Below are 25,351 nucleotides of genomic sequence, written 5' to 3' on the forward strand. Positions count from 1 at the left end.
ATATAAGATAGTATAAAATTTGTTACTTAAATGAACATTTTTTTATCAAAATTAGACTTTTATTGAGATTAAGCTTGAAAATTAATTCAAATTGATAAAATTTTGATTTAAATATAACTTGTTCTCAAAAATAATTCATTGAGAGAAATATTTATTTGATTTTATCTAATCAAGAAGCTCAGAATTAAAATGAGGTATTAATTCATATCAAATTTCAATTTAATTTAGTCAATCTATAAAATTTGGTCACAATTGAAATCAAATTGGCCGTAATTACAATGCAATTGACCAATTGATTTTTAATTTCGCCAAAAATTTAATAATATGACTAAATCCTAAAATGATTGAGGTTATTTTTTAAATAACCCCAAAACCTTTCTACCCAACCCAACCCTAAATCAAGCTGACCCACTAGCCCTCTCCATAATAGCTCAAATCTGCACCTCATTAGGCCTAAAATAGATCCCTACCCAACCCATTCTTCCTTTTTTATTTCAACAACAATATGCGTACAGCTTACAACTATTAACAATAGCAAACAACATAACGTACAATAACAACAACCTATCTACAACCAGTGTATAACCAAAACCGACCCAAGTCTAGCGAACAACAATAGTACACATAACCCGACGACACAACCCGTCAACCAAACCCGACAACAACATCTAATATCGTAACAAAGAGCATCAACAACGACTAATTCCAATGATCTAACGGCGACCTGACCCATGATGCAATAGCTCAGCCTTTTGTAATTTTGAAATTCAAATTCGTACAAGAATAGTACGATCCAGCTCAGTCCCTATCCCCTTTTTTAATTTCTCTCAAAATATCGATATTACCCTCAAAGTTACTCCATCCCACATCGCCAAATCAGTCCTAAATTGATTCCTAAATACTCTTATAAATAGCACTACTATTCTAGTAAAAAAAAGATTGCAGAGGTCGGATAGTGAAAATCCCAAAAGCGTGGGATTTTGCTACCCGAAGAAGGATTTCGGTGCCAAAAAATTTGATAAGACTCGCTTGAGCTCGAATTTATAGGCTAAGAATCCAATTTCATTCTGGTGCTGGCGAGAATTCCGATGATCTCGTAGTCCAGTTTGCTGCTCTAAAAAAAGTAAACCTCTCGATACTTTGTTTCTCGTGAATCTGCCTCCTCTTCATTGTTGTGGTAGTAATTTTAATTTCTTTTATTGATGAGATTATTTGCTATAGAAGGTTTTATGAAGGCTATAGGATTTTCTGCGTGATGAAACTTATGATTGATCTAGCATGTTTCCTGATTTCAAACTATGTTTGGTGTTCTGTGTGTATATGAAATTTGTGAACCAGTTTTTCTACCTTTTAAGTTGTTAATAAACAAAAGCATGCCTTAATTTTGCAATCATTTATTTATTTTCCAATAAGTTAGAGCAGAATTGTTTTCTTTCTTTGGCATGATTCTTTATAGTTAGCTTTTTTTTATTAAATTTTATTTTCTTTTAAAGATTTATGGGCTGATCAGTTTTATATTACAAATTTAAAAGTAGTACTTATTTGAGATGTTACTATATAATTTGCTCTTTTCTTCCCCGATTTTGCTGGCAAAAGGAGGTTAAATCATATGTTATCTTAATTTATGAGTGTTTCATATTGAGCGTATTACGTGCACTTATTCTTGAAGTGTTGATGTTCAAAAGACATTTTCCAGTAAATAAGATTTAGTATGATCACTAAGTATATTGATAAGTTGTCAATTTGATGACTTGCTAGCATCTTTTAAGCCTAAATTATCATATTTTTCCATTGATTTGATGGTACTCTTTTACGTAATGCCCATTTATGTAGGTAAAAGTAAAAAGAGAAAATGGGGCAAGTCATTCAAGTCAACAAGAGGCCAAATGTGAAGGAAAAGAGCCATCCGCTTTGCATCTGCTTTGGATCTGCTTTGTATCTGCTTGGGAGCTGCTTTCTATCTGCTCTCCATCCGCTTTGGATCTGCTCAAGCAGATCAAGAGCAAGGTGGAAATTTTATAATTTTGTCAATTATTTAAGAGGTCTTGTAGCTCATTTTTACCCATCATTCTACAACTCTACCTCCCTTATTTAGTCTAGGGTTTTTGTAACTTCTTGGTGCTTGGAGCATGACTTGCACTAAATTTTGAGCTAAGAAGACATTAGAGTGACTTCTAAGTGTAGATTTGGCTTCATACATTGAAGATTCATTGGATTCTAAGGTGTGGTTTGCACTCTCTTTATTTTCTTTTGGATAACTTTGATGGAAATGTTGATTTATTTGTGTTTATTATCATTATAAGTTGCTAAATCTACCTCTTGGAATTATGCTTGATTAAGATGCAATTGTATGTGGATAGTAATTAATTTGTGCCTATGCTAGTCTGTAGATGATAGGTTCTATTGTTGCTTGAGTAATGTGATTGGGATTTGATGGGTGAAAGCCCCAAATACCCATGTGGGTTTGATGAGTGAAAGCTCCAAACTCTATACAGCTCAAGGCCATCTTCAAAACAAGGGTTTTTGGTGAAATTTAGGAATCCATATCATCTTCGAAAGAGGGATGTGAAGACCAAAGCAATCATAGACAATTATATGCGTAGTTTGCGAATCTACCACTATCTTAGACATAAGGGTGGTTGTGACATTAACTATGCTATGGGTTTCATCCTAGAAATAGATATTCCCAATTGAGGTATTAGGTGATTTTGATTGACACATTTGTTAGGTGCTCGAAAGAGCCAACGAGTGAAATCTTTGTCGTTTTATCAAAAGACTAGCCTCAAAGACGTTAGACCTAGCCTACCATATCATCAATAATTAGAATTTACATCAAATTGTCATGTTCTCATATACATCTTATCCCTAGGAAAGCATAGTCCCAAGATCCATTTTAATTGATTACCCTCTAATTGTTCTTAGTATTGAATTAGTCCCTTAGAAGCCCAAGAATTACTTTCACATCCGACACAATTGAAAACTCCCCAAACCATTTTGTACCTTCGGCTTGAATTGGGCAAGCACTCTTATTTCGAATCAACTCAATTGCCACTCACATTGTTCCTCGTGGATTCGACCCCAACTCTTGGTGGGTAAATATATTGATAACGATTGCCTTGCACTAAATTGACGTATATGTTGAGCGTTATCAAAAATGGCGCCATTGCTGGGGAACAATTTGGTGTATTGAGTTAGTTTGGAATTTTAGCTTACTTGCTTTGGTTCAAATTTATAAATATTTGTTTGTTATTTTCTTTTATTTCTTGTCTAAGGTTGATTCTTATTTTTGTTTATTTGTTACTATGGCATCTTGAAATGAATGTGGATTTGGTGGTTGGAAGTCATACATCAATGACCCATGTCCATATTTTGGTGGACCCCACTTTCAGCTAGATTGTAGATATTCTCCTCGGGAAGAGATGTGTGCACCATCTCAACCTTTTTAGGAGCATAATTATTTCTTATACAATGGTCGAGATGGACATCGGAACCATTGTCCAAATGCCCCTTCCCCCCATTATGCTAACCCAGTTTCTAGTGCTTTTTATGATTTTAATAGGTCTTATGAGAAGAAAAACGAGGAACGAAGCACGGGAAGTTGTGGCATTGAAGCAATGCTTCAACGTATATTGGAATTGACAATAACGACGGATGAGGAAACGACCATTATACACAAGGAATTCAGAGAGAAATTCAAGAAGATAGAAGAAGTGAGCATGGAAATTAATACTTCAAACACTACAACCATGCCCGTTCTTCTAAATAAGCATGATATTGAAGAATCCTCAATGATTTTCCAACCAACCAAGTCGAACATGAAAGACGATGCCAAAAAGAAGGACATGGTACTAGAGTCGGAAGAAGAAGCCAAGCAAATCCCAAATGTTGACTCTAGTAAATTTTGGGGTGAGGATACCAAAATGGAGACAACTTCGAAATTAGGGAAAAAACCTCATTCTAACCATTTCTCAACAATAAGTGCGGTGGAGTTAATGAAAATCAATCCATCTGAACAAATCTTGAATGATGGTGAGAATGAGTTATTTCCTTACATTCCAGAGTTTACATTTCCAAAAGGGTATACTAAAACCCCAATATTAAAGGCCAAGAAGCTCAAAGTTTGATGTCCATTTAGTGGCTTTCTAAGATTCTCACCATTATGAGCCCATACGAAAGTTCGATGCGAAATTGGGCAAATGGTTCAAGTCTTTGAAGTGGCATGATAGAACATTCATCATCATGCTCTCACATTTATCCAATGCACCTAATAGATGTAATGATCAAAAGATGGATCGACGATTCAAATCGTCTAAGTAGAGAGATAAAGAATGTCTAAATGGTGTCGTGCTGTGACGTTAACTGATGGGCTTCTTGGGAGGCAACCCAAGGATTTTTTCTTAATATTTTCTAACGTTTTTTATTCATATTTTAGTTTAGTGTTGTTTGATGCAGGCAATATCATAAAATTTGAGTGCGTGAAGCTAGAGTCGGAGGCTTGAAAGCTAGTCCCGTACCTTGTTCAAAGAAAAGATGTGTACCAAGCTGAATGATCTGTGTTGTACCTATTTGAGTAGGCCAGTCATATGTAAAAATAAATGGAGCGCAGATTGCTCGAGTTTTTAGCCAAGGAGAAGCAGCTATTCTGCCTCAACCTGTGCTGGACACGCTTAAGCAGTCAAAGCACAGTTCAGACACACTTAGAACGCATCACCTACTAATTTTCATTGGTAGTTACTGTCCAGACCTACGTATGGACTGCTTTGGCATTTCCAGCACAGGTCAGTTGCATTTTGTAGGGCAGATTTGGGCCAAGAAGCTGAAGGTACTGCTTTTACCTGTGCTGTACATGCTGCAACAGTCCAGACGCAGGTCAGCTACACCTTGGACGCACATCAGGCTGCTACAGATTGTTTTCAGCTGCCAAGGATCTGCTTGCTTAGCTCAGGCGTATCTCAAGCGCAGGCTGAATGCAAGTGCCTTAAAACTCGAGAAATATGCGTTTGTTTTCAGCAATAATTTCAGGAAATGGTCAGATTTTATTGGTCTAACTCGACCCGGTCAACCCAAATCACTTTAAACGTATAAAAAGGGGCCAAAAGCATTCAACACTTACTTTTCTCATAGCAACTTCATTCCAACTAGTTCTTTTATCTCATACTCAATATTCTCTCTTTCTTTACCAACAATTGAACTAATAAGGATCAAGATAATTCTTTTGAACTTGTGATTCACTTTTCTCTCTTAAAGCAAGTTAAAGGCATGCTCTCTCTTGGTTTCATTTTTAAATTCTCTCAAAAATGGACGTAATGCTTCATACTTATGATAATTTGTTACTTGAATTAAGTTTTTGTGAGCTTATTGGAATGATTAACACTTGTTGAAATAATTATGTTGGCATGGGTGCCTTGTTTCACTTGTTTAATTAATGATGCTCTTTTAAATGAAGTTAGTACACCATATGTTTGGCAAAACGTCCATTAAACCTTTCTAGTTTATTTTGTGTGGTGGGTGGCTCAAGTACGATAGTATGAACACCTTGAATATGTTTGAAGATGATTTGGTGAGATGAGATTGCTCTCTTGTTCTCTTATTCTCTTTCTCCATGTTCTTGGTTGGCATGTCCACTATATGTTTGTTGAAATGACAATAAGAGAGGAATGTGTTGTATGCTTTTAATGGTTAATATGACTTTCCTTAGGGCATAGTGTGATCATTTTTTATGCATTATTTTGAGTTCAATTGAACCTAATAATGAAAAAGTTGGTAGTCATTAGTTGGGGGAGATTATTGAGAAATATGGCATCCATGGTTCTTGTTAGTCACTTTGCCTAACCGGAAAAAATGAATGCTTACCTTGCCCTATGATAGATTGATGACATTATTCTTAAGGGTATTGGTAATTCTTGTTTCTATTGGAGGTTATGGATGTCCCATGAGCTAGTTTTGAGAAATGTGAAGAATGTGAAACAATGCTTGCCTAAATGATTAAGTGTTGTAATAAATGAAATTCCTAGACTCTAGTGATGATTTACCTTGCATCATATTTTCTTTTCTTACCTTTATTTTTATTTTCTTTCTTAACTTACAAAATTCCAAAAACATGTTTTACCTTTTGTCTTTTGTTTTTTTCTCTTAGGTTTTTCTCCAAGGAAAAATTGCCATGAGAAATTATCTAGGGATGATGAGTCACCCTTTATAGCAGAATTGATGAGAGGAGCCCAGTCTGATAAGGCTTCTATCGAGACAGTATGATCATTCACCGACATGGACCCGAGTGCCTAGTGCGCCACAGGGAGTCTTTACGCTCCTTTACTCTCTTTTATTTCTGCATTGGGGACAATGCAATGTTTTTAGTAGGGGTGGGGTATCATTTTAATTCATTTGATGGTCGTTACCTACTTTCTCATTTTATGTCATGTGGTTTGATAAATTGTAGAAACATATTCTATTTTATTACTTCAACGTTTGTGTACTTTAGCCCTTGTGGGGCGTGTTTTTTTATTATTGGCATTGCTTTGGATGGGCACTTGTTGGGCATCTTATAATGATGTCAATATTGTCATTTTATTTTTGAATTTGTGTCATGTGCTAAATTTAAATATGGTATCCGATGGTGCGTATTGCTTTTGTTTTCTTTTGTATATACGTGTTTAATAAACTCCAAGGGTTTTCTTTGAAACTCTGTTCTTTTCTAAGGAACAAATTTTTATTTTCTTTCTTTTGATTTTTTATTTTTACTTTAGTTTAGTTTCTTTGTCGAATTGAGTGATAATTCATCCATGAGGGATGACGAGGCGACATCCTTAGGTGAAGTATCTAGTCGTTTTGATTAACTAAGAAGAAGTAAAATTCCAAAAATACTTCCAAAATGTCATTGGCAAGGAATGAAATATTTTTGAGAAAACATAAGAAAAAAAATTAATTATAGTTTTCTTTTTGATAAAAAAAAAGAAATCAAGGATGTTCTTGAGTTTTCTTTTGAGTGAGACCATTAAACTTAATTTTTGGCTCGCCCATTAAAAGGATGAGTCATTGACTCGGAGTAACTTATGAAGCTCAAATTGCTCAAATTGGTTGGGAGACTAACTTTTTGCTCTATGAGTACGATGCCATGAGTGGTGAGCTTCTTGAATAATTCTTGTGCATATGAGTAGTCTAGAACTTGCCCCGAGTGTATTCAAAGCAAAATTCTAGGCAAGCTTGGTTTGAAGGATGACCCGAGGCCCTTTTTGACCCATCACATAGTCAAATTCCCACCTTAACATTGTTTCCTAGTTAATCCAATTGAACCTTTTGCCCTTTTTTCTTTCTTATTGTAATGATAACCATGCTAAAACACCTAAACCCTCTTGAAAATCTCTCTTTTGGCACTTAACCTCCTTTGATGCATTGTATGATTCTAAATAGTGGATTATAGGCAAAAGCCTAAATTTGGGGGAATGCGTATTTGGGAGAAGATAATCAAAGAAAAGATAAGAAAGGTGGGTGTAAGGTTGTCAATACATGTGCTTAAAAGACCAAAGATGTGCTTGATGCTAAAATTGAATAGCCTAGCCCATAGAACTTAATTTTTTTTATAGGAGTGAGGGGCTAAGAAAGGCTTATAGGTAGAAAATCTCTTAAAAAGGTCAAAGAAACGAAAGAAAGAAAATGGTGGTTTTGAATGGTTTGGTAAATGCTAAACAAATAGTTAGGAAAATATGGGAAATGATTTGAAAAAGAATAAAGTGGGCGGTTTAAAAATTTTGGGGGTAGAAAGGATTGAGCGGTTGCATTGAAGGAGGTCCTTTAGTCACTTGATCCATATGTACTCCTTCCTGCACCTTAAACCTTCATCTTGACCCGCAAGACCTTGGTGATTCCAAACTAAGTAAGTCTATATTAGTGGCAAAAAACACAGAAGGGCAAGCCTATGGTTCTATTCAATGTACTTGAATTTCTTTGTCAGAGTGAGTGTGAATTCTTTATTTATTTGAGCTCCCTTAAGAATTGAAATATCTTTGGTGTGTAGAGCTAACTCTTGCATGTGAGCGGCAACAATACTTTTAGGTAGAGGGTGATGTTTTACTATCGGTTTGGGTAAATGAGTGAAGTAAGTTGCATTGTGAAGATTGAGACAATCTTTGATGATTTTGTGTCTTATCTTAAGATGTTTTGTGATTTAGGAATTTCATTTGATACAAACTTGCATCCTTGCTTCATAAATATATGTTTGTTGAAAAGTTTTGGTTTACTTGTTGCCATGACATGTGTGGAAAGTGTTTGTAGAGTTTTGTTAGCCTATTTCTTTCGTATTGCTTTATTCTAGGTGGATTTGAGTTAAATACCCTATCTCATTTAATTATTCTTTGTTGCTTGAGGATAAGAAATAGTTTAAGTTTGGGAGATTGATAAGTCGTCAATTTGACGACTTGATAGCACCTTTTAAGCCTAAATTATTATGTTTTTCCATTGATTTGATGGTACTCTCTTACGTAAAGCCCATTTATGTAGGTAAAAGTAAAAAGAGAAGATGGGGCAAGTCATTCAAGTCAACAAGAGTCCAAATGTGAAGGAAAAGATCCATCCGCTTTGCATCTGCTTTGGATCCGCTTTGTATCTGATTAGGAGTTGCTTTCTATCTGTTCTCTATCCGCTTTGGATCCACTCAAGCAGATTAAGAGGAAAGTGGCAATTTTATAATTTTGTCAAATGTGCAAGTGAGGCTTATTTAAGGGTTGTTGTAGCTCATTTTTACCCATCATTCTAGAACTCTACCCCACTTATTTAGTCTAGGGTTTTTGTAACTTCTTGGTGCTTGGAGCAAGACTTGTACTAAATTTTAAGCTAAGAAGACATTAAAGTGACTTCTAAGTGTAGATTTGGCTTCATACATTGAAGATTCATTAGATTCTAAAGTGTGGTTTGCACTCTTTTTTATTTTCTTATAGATAACTTTGATGGAAATGTTGATTTATTTGTGTTTATTATCATTATGAGTTGCTAAATCTACTTCTTGAGATTATGCTTGATTAGGATGCAATTGTATGTGGGTAGTGATTAATTTGTGCAAATGCTAGTTTATTGATGATGGGTTCTATTATTGCTCGAGTAATGTGATTGGGATTTGATGGGTGAAAGCCCCAAATACCCATGTGGGTTTGATGGATGAAAGCTCCAAACTCTAGAAAGATCAAGACCATCTTTAAAATAAGGATTTTGGGTGAACTTTAGGAATCCATATCATCCTCGAAAGAGGGATGTGAAGACCAAAGCAATCATATTGGGTGGTTGTGACATTAACTATGCATGGGTTTCATCCTAGAGATAGGGATTTCCAATTGAGGTATTGGGTGGTTTTAATTGACACATTTGTTAGGTGCTCGAAAGAGCCAACGAGTGAAATCTTTGTCGTTTTGTCGAAAGACTAGCCTCAAAGACGTTAGACCTAGCCTACCATATCATCAATAATTAGAATTTGCATCAAATTGTCATGTTCCCATACACATCTCGTCCCTAGAAAAGCATAGTCCCAAGATCCATTTTAATTGATTACACTCTAATTGTTCTTAGTCTTGAATTAGTCCCTTAGAAGCCTAAGAATTACTTTCACACCCGAAATGATTGAAAACTCCCCTAACCATTTTGCACCTTTGGCTTGAATTGGGCAAGCACTCCTATTTTGAATTAACTCAATCGCCACTCATATTGTTCCTCGTGGATTCGACCCCGACTCTTGTTGAGTAAATATATTGATAACGACCGCCTTGCACTAAATTGACATGTAAGTTGAGCGTTATCATATATTATTTATTTACTTATCTATTATTAACTTTTCTTCTCTCTCAATATATTAATATCTTTAGAATACCAAGCTAATCATCGACTCTAGTCCTATCAATTGTATGATCAATTTAGTTCAAGTTACGAGTGGTTAAAATTTGTTTGCTCAAAGAATCACTTATCTATTTGGAGAATTTTGTTTGGATTATTATTGACACTCCGTTATATAATTGGTTGCATGATGACTAGTTATTTTACTAATTCTCTTAATTTCTTCCTTGTATGCATGATATGATGAGTCTATTTGGACTCTCGTCTCCCTCACATCTAGTTATCTTTGAGTCCAAACTTCCTACAAGTCCAAAATGGACTACAACTAAGAAGATCAATGTTGTATACAATGATATACAACAGATATACATTATACTCAGGTCTTGGAAGCTGATATACAAATACAAGGGGTCAAAAATCGAGCTAAGGAAGCTGGTCTCAAGCTGATATACAGTGTGCATACAACCAAAAACATGAAAAAGAGAAGATGATGTAAAACTGGTATTCAACTGGAAAGGGGCTGAAAAAGGGCCCAAAAGCTAGCCAAATTTGAAATGGGCCAAACAGGGACCCAAATCTTAACTTCTCTTCTTTAGTTTATTTATATATTCATAATTGATTATTTGTTTGTAATGAACTCTTAAATTTAGTTGAATTGAATTAAATTCCCTTTTGAATTGTCATTTCTATTTTATCTTTATAATTTTCTTTTTTTCTAATTCTTCATGAAGTCTAAATTCTTGAATTAATAAAAGTAGTCTCTTTATATTTTTCTTAAGATCAAGCCTTTTAGAAATCAAAATGACATTTATTTTACCAATGTGTCAACTTAGTTTATTTAAGTTAAAGAGAATTCTCTTCAATATAAAAAACAGATTTTCCTTATAAGAAATTGAAACTTTTTTTTTTTTAAATAATTGGTCAAATTTTCTTAATTTGTTTATTTTATTTCCTTTATTAAAAATAATTTGTGTTTCTCAAATGGATAAAACAATTGGACTTAGTTAACCTTTTCTTTTGAGAGAATTTTTTCTTCAATTTAAATAAATAATTTTTCACTTGAATAAAATAAATGCCATATTTTACAAAAGATTTCAAAATGTTACAAAGTTAGCCACATTTTCAAAGTTAGTCACTTTTTTTTATAAATTAGTCAAATATTCTTCTGGTGAACCGTTTTTAACAGATATTCTTGAGTGCCTTAAAAACCTTCTCAGGGCGCTATTTGAATCCTTACCCACTTTCTCTAATTTTACAGATTTATTTCTATTTTTAAGTCTTTAAAATATTTTTTGTTTTTCTTGATATTTTCTTAAAAAATCAAGTGTCGACTCTGTAATTTCTTAAATTATTTCAAAATTTTCTTTAAAATTTTAAAATAGTTTAAAAAGTCAAAATAATATTTTCCAACCCTTCAAGCCGAAAAGGGATTAAACAGAAATGGCGACTCCGCTGGAGAATTTGGAATTTTTAAACTAAATTTTAGACTGTTTTGACTGATTATTTGACTTTACTTGATTAAATGTGGTGGTTTGATATTATCTTGTGATCATATCTATTGTTTGCATTCATGGCATACTCTCCCTCATTTGATATATAAATTGTTTGGAGTTTTATGGATGTTCCAGCCCCTATTATTCTATTTCAAATAAAGTGTTGGGAATGCGACGGTTTATTGGCATGTTAGACGTCCGATGGCTGTTTGTATTTTCAAACCCAAGTTGTCAACTTGGGATCCTGGTCCTAGCCCACTCTAGATGCTTAGGATAGATCTAAATCAAAAACTCTCTTTTAGGCATGAGCCTATGATGATCCAATACCTAAGGGGGTATTGAGCCCATTAAAAAACCTACCCTGCGTCTATTGACTACGAGTCAATTACAGATGAATCATACTTATGTGTTGAAGGAAGTCTATGCCAATTAACATAAATCCATTATCATTTGGGGCGGGGGGAAGAATCACCTTGTTTATTTTGTGTAGGTATGGATAGATTAATTCCCTAAGAATATTTAAGATAATGTTCAAGCCAGATGAATGCTCCAAGGATTTGGTGGAAATATGTGAAATGCGGAAGTTAAGAAAATCTTCAGTAAGAATATAGTATATTTGCCTTCCCTAATCGATATGAAAGTCACAATTATGCCAAAAATCACTTGATAACGGACAACTATTATATATGATATGAGATAAACCAAGCCAAGAAGACAAAGACTGACGAAGGATTATCTGGATACTAGTGTTTTTTATTTTATCCCCTGTGCAAGACTGTTTTTCTCTCATGTTATTTTCCCTTTCCCAAAAATTGTGTTCCTTATTTGCCACTCTATAGGTATTTATGAACGTTCTTATTTCTACCCCCCCATGTGGGATTGTTTTTCTCGCATTTTATTTCCCTTCCCCAGCCACTATATCCCTCATTTGAGACTTTGTAGGCATTTATGTTCTTTTGAGATATTTATGAAAATAATTTTTGGGGATAATAAATTAGTGTTAAAAGGCATATACTTTCTTCAAACTTGATAGGCCAACCCTTGGATCAAAAGAGTCCCCAATTAGGATGCACATTTATTACAATATGATTGTGTGATATAACTACTTTATGTGCTTATATGTGTTATGTTGATTCGAATCAAAGGCGAATTGATCCAATCTCATTTTTCATTAGAGCACCTCTAAGCGGAAATATACACCCACTATACAAAAGTCCAACCAAACATACTCCAAGTTTTTCAAGTCTCTCAGAAAAGTCCGCAATTATTTTTAAAATTTCCTACAAGTTATTCCTTCCATTCCAGGAAGATTGAATATGGACTTAGAAAAAGCCATTGTAGGAAGGATCGAAAAAAGCAATAGGAGAATTTCTCAAGACAAGAGGCAACTGGTGGAGTTAGACCAAATAAACGATATGCTAAAGGTAGAAAATAAGAAAGTGGCAAAAAAGATTGTTGTGGCCAAGAGAAAGGTTACAAAGTCAACCTACTGATTGAACAAGAAGAGGACATTGCCATGGAATAGAATAAGGAATTGGAGGAACAAACCATCCAAACCAAAGTAAAGATCGCTATATTCAACCACATGTTGATAAAAAGAAAGGAAATACCTAAAAGAGACCTTGCTAGAGGGATTAAACAATTGGCCATGGAATTTGAAATAGATGTTGGAATGATTGGAGAAAACAAAAAGAAAGAACCAGAAGATGACAACCTCATACAAGAGGAAATACCAATGACACTCTAAGAACTCATGAGTGAAATGAAAGAATGGGCAGAAGATGCAGACAAAACATTTTTGCCTTTAAGGTTCAGGCAAGGAGATGGACAAATCAAACTCAAAGTAAGTGTGAGGAACTACACGAGAGAATAAAAAATTGTGAAAGTATCAGAGATTTACCAAATGTTGCAAGTTGTGGGAACTTTGTGCCCAATTAAGACTCAAGGGTCTCAATGTGGCCCCGAAGATAAAAATAAGAGATGTGCATACCATTTATTCCAAAAAGGATATATCACAGATGAATGTAATGTGTTGAAGGCCAAAATATGTGATTTGATCAACGACGGTAAAATTTCTCACTTGTATGGACCTCACACCATGTTGGAGTGTGATAGGATTGAATCAGGAATGCCCATTACTAGTGATCTCACAATTCATCGTTTGTTCTTTATGACTTTTAAGGATAGCTATGAGGACATTTAATCTAAGTTGGTCCAAGCGAAGATCCTTCATCTAGTTGAGAGAAAGAAAACAAAAGGGTAAGCAATATAGAGGGAGGGTGATAACATTTGTCATTATTATAATAGAACCAAAGGTTATAAAATTGATAAGTGTCATGCTTTTCCCTTTGATTTGGAGCACTTGATCAGAACTGGAAAAATTCGATTGGAGTTTATGCCGGACCATCCATGAAGCAGAAAAATGCTAGAAAAAATTAAAAAACTTTACACTATCTAGAATCAAGCTTTAAATGTAGCAAGTTTTATTTTTCTCGTATTTACTTTTCCTAATGTAATGAGGTTTAAGGGGTGAAATCAAATAAACACAATCATTTTTACAACTGTTCGAACTATGTAGGGCATGATTTCTCCTTTGTGGGATACGTAGGCAGCCTTTTGGCCCGACCCTTATCTTAAAAAAACTTTATTATCATCCCACTTTCTTGAAAGAAGAAATTAGGCTGGGAAAGAAGAAGTGAACTTTCATGAGAAATTCTACTTATCCATATCAATGAGCAAAATCCTATTCATTGGATTTCTCAAGTCATCATTACCCATGGATCAATTCGCATAAGAGGAGAAACAACTTGATGTGTTTACTTTTCGCCTTATCATCTTGCATTATGAAATACTAACAAAATCTAACACGTCAATCTTTGAGTTGTTTTTACTTTAAAGGTAATAGAAACTACTCTGTGTTGGCATTAAATGGCAAAATATTCCTACTTCACAAGATCAAAGTGAAATAAAGATATCTCTCGTGACTATAGCTTTATTGTAGGAAAGGAAAAATGAATACTAGTAAACCTGGACTCTACCAATCATTATTTAAAATCTATAAGTGATGGTCTCGAGGATGGAATAGGGAAAAGTGTGATGCCACCATGGAAGAATTCTCCAAGATAGCCAGAATCAAGGAAGATAAATCAGAGAAAAGTTGGAAAACTGAATTTCCACTCTACTTATTATACTCCCTGATCAATAGGGTAGATGAAAAAAATAAAATTTAATTTTCTACAAACTCGGTGGTAATATAGAGGATATCCAATACCCGCTATTTAAATTTATTCAATTCTCTTTTGTTTTTTATGCTTTTCAAAAGGCATTGACTCACACTCGTGAGGGTTATGGCTAGAGTTTGTAAATTTTTTCTCAAAACACAACATAAGTATCCCCTATTGCAAAAATCCTTATTGTTCATTTTGTTATATACTTGATATTATCAAACTTGTTTGGTTTTTAAGAAAAGTAATAAGAATCTAAAACCTGCCAATGTCATGTTATGTTAAGAAAGAAATGAATAAATCAAGAAAGATAATAAAGAATAGGAGAAAATAGTCCTAGAACAGTCAAAAAGAAGAACTAGAAAGTTTGAGAATTAGGAAAGCCTAACCTAGAAGAAATCGAGACAATTAACTGGGGGACAATGACTAAGTTAAGAGAATCAGGATGGATGTCTATCTATAAAAAACAAGGAAGAAGGAACCTTATCAATTCTCTCAAAGAAGAGTAGACAGTTGATCCTTCCTTCCATCAAAACAAATGCAATGTTATCCATAGAAGCCTCAATTATATCCTAGTGGGATGGATAAGAGTATCCAGGGCCAGTCAGCCCTGAAGATGGTTCTTAGTACGAACTACATTTGACCTGAATTCCCAAGAAAGAGATACGTAGGAGGCCTATGTTGGCTTTGGTCAACCCCTTAGGAGACGTTTCACCTGAATTCCCAAGAAAGGGATACGTAGGCATCCTATGTCGGCGTTGGTCAACCCTTTAGGATAATTTATCCTTTCCTTTTAAGTACGAACTACGATTGACATGAATTCATAAAAAAGGGATGCGTAGGCGGCCTATGTCGGCTTCAGTCAACCCCTTAGGAGAATTTACTCTTTTCTTTTAAGTACGAACTATGTTTGACCAGAATTTCTAAGAAAGGGATACGTATATGTCATCTTTGGTCAAACCTTTGGGAGAATTTATCCTTTCTTTTTAAGTACGAACTACATTTAAAAATGATTCCCAAGAAAGGGATATGTAGGTGGTCTATGTCAGCTTCAGTCAACCCGTAAGGAAAATTTACTCTTTTCTTTTAAGTACGCGCTACGTTTGACCTACATTCCCAAGAAAAAGATACATAGGTGGCCTATATCGGCTTCGGTCAACCCTTAGGGAGAATTTATCCTTTTCTTTTAAGTACGAACTATGTTTGACATGAATTCCTAATAAAGGTATATGTAGGTGGCCTATGTCGACTTCGGTCAACCCCTTAGGAGAAGTTACTCTTTTTTTTAAGTACGAACTACGTTTGACCTGAATTCCGAAGAAAGGGATACGTAGGCGGCCTATGTCGGCTTTGATCAATCCTTTAGGAGAATTTATCCTTTTCTTTTAAGTAAGAACTATGTTTGACATGAATTCCCAAGAAAGGGATGCGTAGGCGGCCTATGTTGGTTTCGGTCAACCCTTTAGGAGAATTTATCCTTTTCTTTTAAGTACGAACTATGTTTGACCTGAATTCCCAAGAAGGGATATGTAGGCAGCCTATGTCGTATTCAGTCAACCCCTTAGGAGATTTTACTTTTTTCTTTTAAGTATGAATGATATTTGACCTTAATTCCCAAGGAAGGGATACGTACAACCTATGTTGGATTCTGTCAATCCTTTAGGAGAATTTTTCCTTTTCTTTTAAGTACAAACTACGTTTGACTTGAATTCCCAAAAAAGGAATACGTAGGCGGCCTATGTCGTCTTTGATCAACTCCTTATGAGAACTTACTCTTTCCTTTTATGTATGAACTACTTAATGACCTGAATTCCCAAGAAAGGGATACGTAGGCGGCCCATGTCAGCCTCGGTCAACCTTTTAAGAGAATTTACTCTTTCATTTTATGTATGAACTATGTGATGACCTGAATTCTCAAGAATGAGATATATAGGCGACCTATGTCGGCTTCAATCAATACATTAGATTTTTTATATTTTTCTAGCGTAGTCTTGAACTGCATTTGACCTGATTCTAACTTCAACGGGATAAGCGCCCCAACGGCTCGATCATACCACCCTAGGAAATGGAAACTGGGTAGAATTTTTGAGAAGGAATCTCAAAAATTCAAAAGAAGAAGGTCATAATTCGGCAAAGAAAATGAAGACTAACAAATACTTCAAATCCTCTCAAGCCGAGATCATGTCAAACAGTATTAAACTGGGGCAGAAATTTTGAGAGTGGTCCTCAAAATTTTCCTCAAAATTTCATTTCCAATAATATACTGGAATATATTTTGACTTCCCCAGCACCAGAGGTAAAAGTTAATCACTAGCTGTGACAAAGTCTGGATAGACTAAATCGCCAGCTATGACATAACTTTTGGTAGAACTCCCTAGCAACGATGATGAGCTCCTAGAAATCCTATATTATAAGGTCAAACATATACGATCCTCAAGAAGAAGACGTCCGTTAAGCTAGTACATGACATAGCTAGCAGAGATTTTCTAAATGCTTTTGCACAATTTTTTGAAACTAGGTTTTCAAAATAAAGATATTTTTGAAAATATAAGCACATCTTTTTACTTAGTTTTTCCTAGACATCTATTGAAAGAGTGAGTCAGGTGAAAGTCCAAATATAACGGAGCACTCGAAAGATGGCAAAAAAAATAAAGATCAAAGGAGGCCAACACGGAGTAGTTTCACTCAAAACTAACAATCTTTTCTGTGGATGCAGGGATCAATGCACAAAATGAGGATCTTTTCCTAAAGAAAATGCCCCAAGCGAATTGGAAACCACGCAAAAGCATATGATGCTAAAGAATAGTATTTTTAGGTAACCCCAAAGACGGGTTCAATACCCACTTATCAAGGATATTTTGAATTGCCCATCTCATTTTAAGAGATCGTGAATGACAATAAAGACGCCTTATCTTCTTTTTGAATATTTTATTTAATTTGTTTTTTTTAAAAGTAGTCGCTAGAAAAAGCGACTTTGTGTCTACTAAATACTTACTTTGAGTACAGGTGCATTTAAAGAAGTCGCCACAATAAATACAACAATCAAAAGGATCAATCAGTAGGAGGAAGAATAAAATGTCATCCTCAAAATTTGCCTTGAAGCAAATTAAATGGTATTTGAGTAATCCCCATAAAAGGATTTTACCCCATTTACTTGCTGTTTTGTGGAGAAATTTTTACTTTTGAAAGAGAATCGCCACTTATTTTTGAAAAGGAATTAAGAAAAACTTTATAAAACACTTTAATGATTCAAAATAGGAAAATCGTTCAAGTTTAGAGAATTCCGGGTAAGTGGTTTCTATTAATGTTTTAGGAAGGTGTTAGGCATTTAAAACATTCACTAACTTGCGGTTATCCGGACTGTTTGAAAATCATCTTTAATTAACTTCGAAAAGTGATTGATTTTTGGAACGAAAGAGATTTTGAAAATATTTTGGTGTTTATACAAAACTAGTTTTTTAGCGACTTAACTAAGGATTTAACTAGGTTCGCAAGAAGCACGTAAAACAAGTAAGCGAAAAGGAGAAGGGAAAAAGGAAAAGGGAGAAATAGTGATTAAGGCTCTTTAAGCCCAAAGTCGTCGCCCTTGTCCAAATCTAGTTGGGTCTTTGACCCATATTTTTTCACCTGTCCTAATTCTATGTTTTCGATCCCCTTTTGGCTTAATTTTCACTCCACCTATATTAAATACAACCTTGGCTTCATGGCCCAAATGAATGAATAAAATAAATAAAGACAACAATAATTAAACAAAACGATATAACAAATGAGACTTTTGTCTCTTAGCTGCTTCAAGAACGGGACTTTAACCCATTTCTTCTTCTTTCGACTCCCTATATTCATTGTGTCACGAGATTGATGTTGAATCTTCTCTAAGAGTTGACTCGTTGGAGATAACGAGCCTTAATGGCCGTGAAGAAAATGCAACGAGAAATTGAATCCATTTTTGGATTCAAAGCAAATAGTACATGTAGAGAAAAAGGGTAAGGATTAGGATCCAATGACAGTAAAAGAAAACAAAGCTATCGTTATAAAGGAATCATGCATAGATAAAGAAGCATCATGTAGATCACCAAAGTAGGAAATAGGAAATAAGGAAATGACCAGGAAAGCAACATTAGTTAAATAGATGTTTGACATGGTTTGAAAACTTTGATGATTTGAAAAAATGTTGAACAGTAACTGAAGGGAAAAATGCAAACAACTACTGTGTAATAGATCACTTGATTTTCAACCTAATATTAAATAATTCTGCAAGCATGGATACACCAGAAAATTCAAAGGCAGTCAAGTACATATAACGTGTACATAAAACAATAAGTGAAGTGATTTGAGATCAACACTCTATCAAAACAGGGGAAAACATTTAAATTTTTGAACATGGGTAAACACTCTATAAATACAACAAGATATGATGGAATCTCGGGTTAATTAACGAAATATCACCTAAGAGGGACAAATCGTCCTGAGACCTAATGACCTAGCTACTAATTACCTTACGTTACGAGCAAAACTAAACAGGAGGATAGATAATCAAGTCAAGAAAACCATATACTAAACAGAGCATCGAGACTAAAGAGGAATATCTAGCTAAAACTACCACGCGTCAAGACACGATATTCGAGTATAAACATGACATAATTTTTTATTCTAAAATGGTTTCCTAACCAAAACTAAACATGAATTTAGAGATTGAACACAAATTAAAAAACCTTTTGATACACATGACATCAAATTATCATGGACAGTGGCCTAAACAATAGGAAAAGATGAATCGAGATAATAAACCAGAAACGAAAAGCAAAGTTTCAACGATATATGTGATGATTTGTACTACAAACTCACAAATAATCACCAACATCTATTAAGAGGTAGTATATTTAATGTAATTGCAGTGAAAATTTTGACATGAACACTGATTCAGCAAATAGCATAACAGTAGTCACAAACACATCCTAAGGACATCATAGCCAACTACAACAGACAATCCCAGCCTCATTCATGATAAACAGATAACTACTTTTATGAAGAAAGAAGGGATGGAGCAGGAAACAATGGAATTGAAAGGGACCAGGGTGTGTTTACCTCCTTTGGAGCAGCAAAATGGGACAATGAGTTAATGATAGGATTCTGACCACCACCGAGAAACTAGAAACCTTGTAGCAGCTTCTTTCGAATCAATCTTTCAGAACAAAAGAAAAAAAATTCTCTACCCTTCAACTCTCAATTTTTATGAAGACCCCAAATTTTCTAATCCGAGAATTTTTTCAAACCCCCAAAGAAAGTTTTCCTCCCAAATTTCTCAGACAATTTTCGAACCTCCAAAGAGCTCTCAATTTTCGAATCTTTCGAACCCTAAGATTTCCAATCCAAAAGAAAATCCTTCTGAAAGAAGAGAAAAACGACCCCCAAGAATTTTCTCAGCCCAAAATTCCGAACCCTCCAATCTCTAACTCCCAATTTTTGAAGCCCAAAAAAAATCCCTAAAATTCTTAACCTGAGAATTTCCGAACCTCCGTAGAAACTAGAAAATTTTCCTCTCTTTTGAGACTAACAATTTTTTGACCCCCAGAGTTTTCAACTCGAATTTCCTAACCTAAAATTTTCGAACCCCAAATTCCCACCCCTCTCTTATTTGCTCCTAAAACTGGCTTTATATAAAGAATGATCTAGGGTTCATTTTAAGATTTAACGGTGTGAAATGAATTCAAATACGAAGTAATTTTGGGATTTTGAAAAAAGGATAAGAGAGTGAGTTGTATACTATTCGTACGAATTTGTTAAGAAATTTGGAATCTCCCAACGGTTAGCATTTGAGGAATGCATTTGAAGGTAATGGGTAGCATCCCCTAAAATATTCGATGTTCTTGTCTCATTCTAGGAATACAGAGACGTTGAGAGGAAAGTTTATCGGGTCGGTGGGTTTCCAAGTTCGGATTACTGGGTATCGGGCGATGGATGTTGTTCGAAGGGTTTGTTGGTGTTGTCGCGATTTGGGACTGTTCTTCATCATTCAAGCTGTTGTTTCTGCTATTTAAGAGAAAAGAGGGAAATGGGCCGGATTGGTGAGGGTACTGGGCTAGTAACATTAAAAGAAAAGGAGGTGGGTTGCTGGTTGGTCTTAAAATTGGGCCTGGATTGGTTTTGGTATCTTTTGGGCCTGTTAATGGGATTAAATTAATTGGTTCAACATTGGGGTCATTTAATAAATAACCCCAATTGAATTAACAATTAGCTGAATCCATTTAAATTTTAGACAAATTGAAAATCAATTAGCCAATTGCATTGCAATTAAGGCCAATTTGATTTCACTTATAGCCAAGTTTAATAGATTGACCAAATTAAGTCAAAATTTGATACAAATTAATACCCCCCTTAATCCTAAGCTTCTTGATTCGATAAAATCAAGCACATATTTATCCAAATAAATTATTTTTGAGAATAAGTTATATTTAAATCAAGATTTTGATCATTACATTTATTTTCAGAGATTATCCTTAATTAAAATTCGATATTGATGAAAATGTTCATTTAAATGACATCATTTATACAATCTCGTATATGTAAATATGAAAATATATAATTATCACTTAAATAACAAATTTACCCCAAATACCTATTTTAAAATGCATTTATTTGGAAAAAATAATTGTTGTAATTTTATTTGAAAATCAAAGAACTTCGAGATTAAACGTAGTCGTGGAGGGCAAAAATTAGGTGTTAACACTTGCATTCAGTAGATCTGCTATTTAATTATTTTTGCAAAAAGAGGAGAGTAATAGCGGCTAAGTCATTCAGATTACGATTATGAGTGTTTGTCACTTAAACTTGCATAAAGTTTAACTGTGGTCACCAGTAAGAGCGACATTGTGTCTATTAACTGTCTACCTTAAGTATATGTACATATAAAAAGCAAAAACACAGACAAACGGACTCAAGTGAAACTATTTTAAAATCATCGAAAGAGCTATTTCATATCATTTCATTGCCAGGAGGGCCATTTTATGCCATTTCTGCGAGGGCCATTTCATTCCATTGTCAAGAGGGCCATGCCAAGAGGGTCATTTCATGCTATGCCGAGAGGACTAAGTCTCCATTGTTGACACCTAATTTTTGTCCTCCACGACTAATTTAATCCTGAGTTTCTTCGATTTTTAATAAAATCAAAATATTTATTTCATCTGAATAAAAATTTTTCAAAATATTTTTAGTACGTGATTTTGTCATTTTAAGTAGCAATTATATATTATCGTGTTCAGTTATACGAGATTATATAATTTGATTACTTAAATATTTATTCCATGAAATATTAAATTTTAATTAAGGATTATTATAAAAATAAATATAATAATTAAAATCTTGATTTTAATATAATTTATCATCAAAATAATTTATTTGGATAAATATGCATTTTATTTTATTAGGTCAAGAAGTTTGGGATTAAAAGAAGTATTAATTCGTATCGAATTTCAATTTAGTTTAGCCAATCTTTTAGATTTGACAATAATTGAAATTAAATTGGCCATAATTCCAATGCAATTCGTCAATTAATTTTTAATTTGGTCAAAATTAAATAAATATGGCTAAATTTTAAATATCAATTGGGGTTATATTTTAAATAAACCCAAAATTTCCAAAATCTCTTGTAACTTATACCCAATTCCCAACAAAAAATAATTTCAAATTGTACTACATTATACTATTTTCCCTAACTTTGTCCTTTTCCAATTTTGAAATTAAAAAATTATACTATATTGTACAATTCCCCCAACCTTTTTCCCTTTTCCAAATTCCAATTTGGAAATCCAAAAATTGTACTAGATTGTACAATTTTCCTCTAAATCATCTTCCACCACACCTTATCTTTAATTTTTAAATTCCAAAAACACCCCTAAAAACTTTCTCCCACATTGGTAAATTAATAGAAATAGATCCCTATCCTTTCCTATAAATACTATCACTATTTTGGTAGAAAAATGAAGTCTCAAAGCCTCAAAGAATTGAAAAGCTTTTGAACAAATAGTTGAAATTTTGTTAGTGAAAAAAAAAGAAGTCTCAAGGTTGAAAAAAAAGCTTTTAGCAAAGAAGAGTTTTTATTTTAGTAAAAAAATTTCCTTTTTCATGAAATTCATGAGATAATCGAAGTTCTCAAAAGATTGCTTTCCAGTGGTGATCAAGACTCCGAAGAAAGCTTGAAGTCCCATGTTGCTTCCCCAAAAAGGGTGAACACACCTTTCCCTTTTATCTTAGTTTTATTATCATTTTCTTCTTTATCTTTTTCTTCTTCATTGTTCATAGTTATAATTTTGTTTGCTGGGATTGTTTGTTGTAGACGGCCTTGAAGGTCATAGGACGTTGTGGTATCGATATTATGATTATTTTCATGTTCACGATATAAAAATGAGCTAGCAATAATTGTACATGCCTTTTTGATTTTATTCTTTGATTATTATAGATAAAGTTTCAATCTTTGCTTAAAAAAGATGTACTTATGCTATGTTTAAATTCATTTTTGACGGATATATTTATTTTTAGCATGTAAAGTTGTTTTCTTTATGTTGAAAATAATAGTTAATATTGATTGTTTATTTTTTTATTCTTTGATTATTAATGATGCAGTTTCAATCTTTGCTTAAAAGATGTACTCATGTCTTGTCTGACTCATTGTTGGTGAATATGTTTGTTTTTAGCATGTAAAGTTGTTTCCTTTATGTTGTAATGAATAGTTAATATTGATTGTTTCTCCTTTTTTTATTCTTTGATTATTATAGATAAGTTTCAATCTTTCCTTAAAAGATGTTCACACGTCTTGTCTAAACTCATTGTTGGTGAATATGTTTGTTTTTAGCATGTAAAGTTATTTTATTTATGTTGAAAAGCATTGTTAATATTGATTTCTTTGCCTTTTAGGTTTATTATTTTATTATTATGTATAAAGTTTTGATCTTTACTCAAAAGACGTATTCATGCCATGTTTATATTCATTGTTAGCGGATATGTTTTTTATAGCATGTTAAGTTGTTTCTTTTATGTTGGAAAAATAGTTAATATTGTTTGTTTCGCCTTAATAAAAATAGTAATTGAGTAAGTCATGAACTTGTCATTTTCTTGCTAATTATTTTAATGGATTTCGAAATCTTTATATAAGAGATGAGTACCAGCTTTATTTTCCATCCAAGATGTTTATTCATTTTTTTTTTCGCATGTTGTTAATTTGTCAAAATGATGAGAAAGTTTGGATTTTTGTGGCTAAATAGAATTATTTAGATATTCTCGAGTCTTGCATAGTATGATTGTTGAACGATATTTCACTTTTAGAGATGCTAAACTTTTCTTCTAATTTTCTTACTCCTTTTGGATAGTTATAAGTGTTCTTTGTGTGTGTAAAAACTTGATTCATGTCTCTCTTTGAGTCATAATGTCAAAATAATCAACGATGTCTTAGAACGATAAATCATAGGTCGTTACATGTTTTCCCTAAAGTTTGTCACGACTTAGATTTATGAATCTTCGTTAATTTCTCCTTAATTGAAATTTAAAGATTCACTTTCTTGAAAAGTTCACCTTTATTTTCTTTTGTTATATGGATTAGTTTCTATGTTTGTTCAATTTTAGAAGTCATGGGTATTTTTCTTATCGCCTGATACCTTTACTCTCGTAAACTTGCATTGTTTGTTTTCTCATTAATTCATTGAATATGGCCTTCTTCCTTTTGCCCCTTTTCATTCTTATATGAACATAAATCATGAGGCATGTAAGTGGGCATTTTATTTGTTGAATCTCATTCTTGTGCAAGTGTTCTTATCATTGTCATTCAAAAATTGATTCTCGATAGTTTCTTTTGCTTTGAAATATGTCACTTTTATGTCTTGAACGTATATTAATTTCTTTGCATGCAAAAAATGTCTTGAGTCCAAATGGACTCCTCTCCTCTTGCATTTAGTAATGAGCCAATGAGGCCCACCTCTTCGAGTCAAGTTCGAAGTTTAAACCCAAGGTCAACTATATGGCATGCGGGTGCTAGAAGATAGATGAAGAAGGAAAATAGGTCAAAACCCATTGATGAGGTCACTAAGAGACTTGAAAAGTCTCGATTTTTATTATTGTCTTTTTTTATTTATTCATTTAATCATTTACTTATTCATTTATTTTGGGCCTCGAAGCCAAAGTTGTAAATTAATACAGGTGAAGTCGATTATGGGCCAAAAGGTCAGAAAAATAGTTTAGGACAGGTTTTGGGCCAAAAGCCTGATATTTAGATTAGGACAGGTGTAGGTGGGCCAAAAGTCCAATTAGATTAAGACTGGGATGATAGATTCGGGCTTACGAGCCTAAGTCTTCTATTTCTTCTATTTCCCCTTTACGTGCTTATTTGCTTAGACTTAGTTAAATTCCCTACTGAGTCATCAAAATTTATACAAGTCTTTTCTAAAACCATTTTTTTTCAAAAAACCAACTTCTCTTTTCAAAGTTTGTCAAAGGTAGTTTTCAAATAGTCCGGATAACCGCAAGTTAGCGGAAATTTTAGGTGCCTTAAAAACCTTTTTAAGATGTTAATAAGAACCTCTTACCCGAAATTTTCTTAAAAGCCTAAGTTTTTTTTTCTGTTTTAAGATTTAGGATTTTCCTTAAAAGTTTTCTTAATTTTTTTCAAATAAATTAAGTGGCGACTCTGTAAATTTTTTAAATTATTTTGAAATAGTTTAAAAAGTCAAAATTATTGTTTTTCCAACCCTTCGAGTTAAAAAGGGATAAAACAGAAATGGCGACTCTTCTGGGGATTTGAACTAGGTTCTGACCAAATGTTTGAAATTGTCTTTT

General features: G+C 33.7%; 1 long non-coding RNA gene across 1 annotated transcript; it reads left to right on the top strand.

Annotated features, from left to right (window-relative positions):
* Positions 1-962: 962 nt before the first annotated feature.
* Positions 963-2,218, top strand: LOC124892015. Its single transcript, XR_007050024.1, has 2 exons — positions 963-1,123; positions 1,834-2,218. It is a non-coding gene; the product is annotated as an uncharacterized LOC124892015 (long non-coding RNA).
* The last annotated feature ends 23,133 nt before the right edge of the window (positions 2,219-25,351 follow it).

Source organism: Capsicum annuum, unplaced genomic scaffold (assembly GCF_002878395.1).
Source record: "Capsicum annuum cultivar UCD-10X-F1 unplaced genomic scaffold, UCD10Xv1.1 ctg4331, whole genome shotgun sequence".
Classification (NCBI taxonomy): domain Eukaryota; kingdom Viridiplantae; phylum Streptophyta; class Magnoliopsida; order Solanales; family Solanaceae; genus Capsicum; species Capsicum annuum.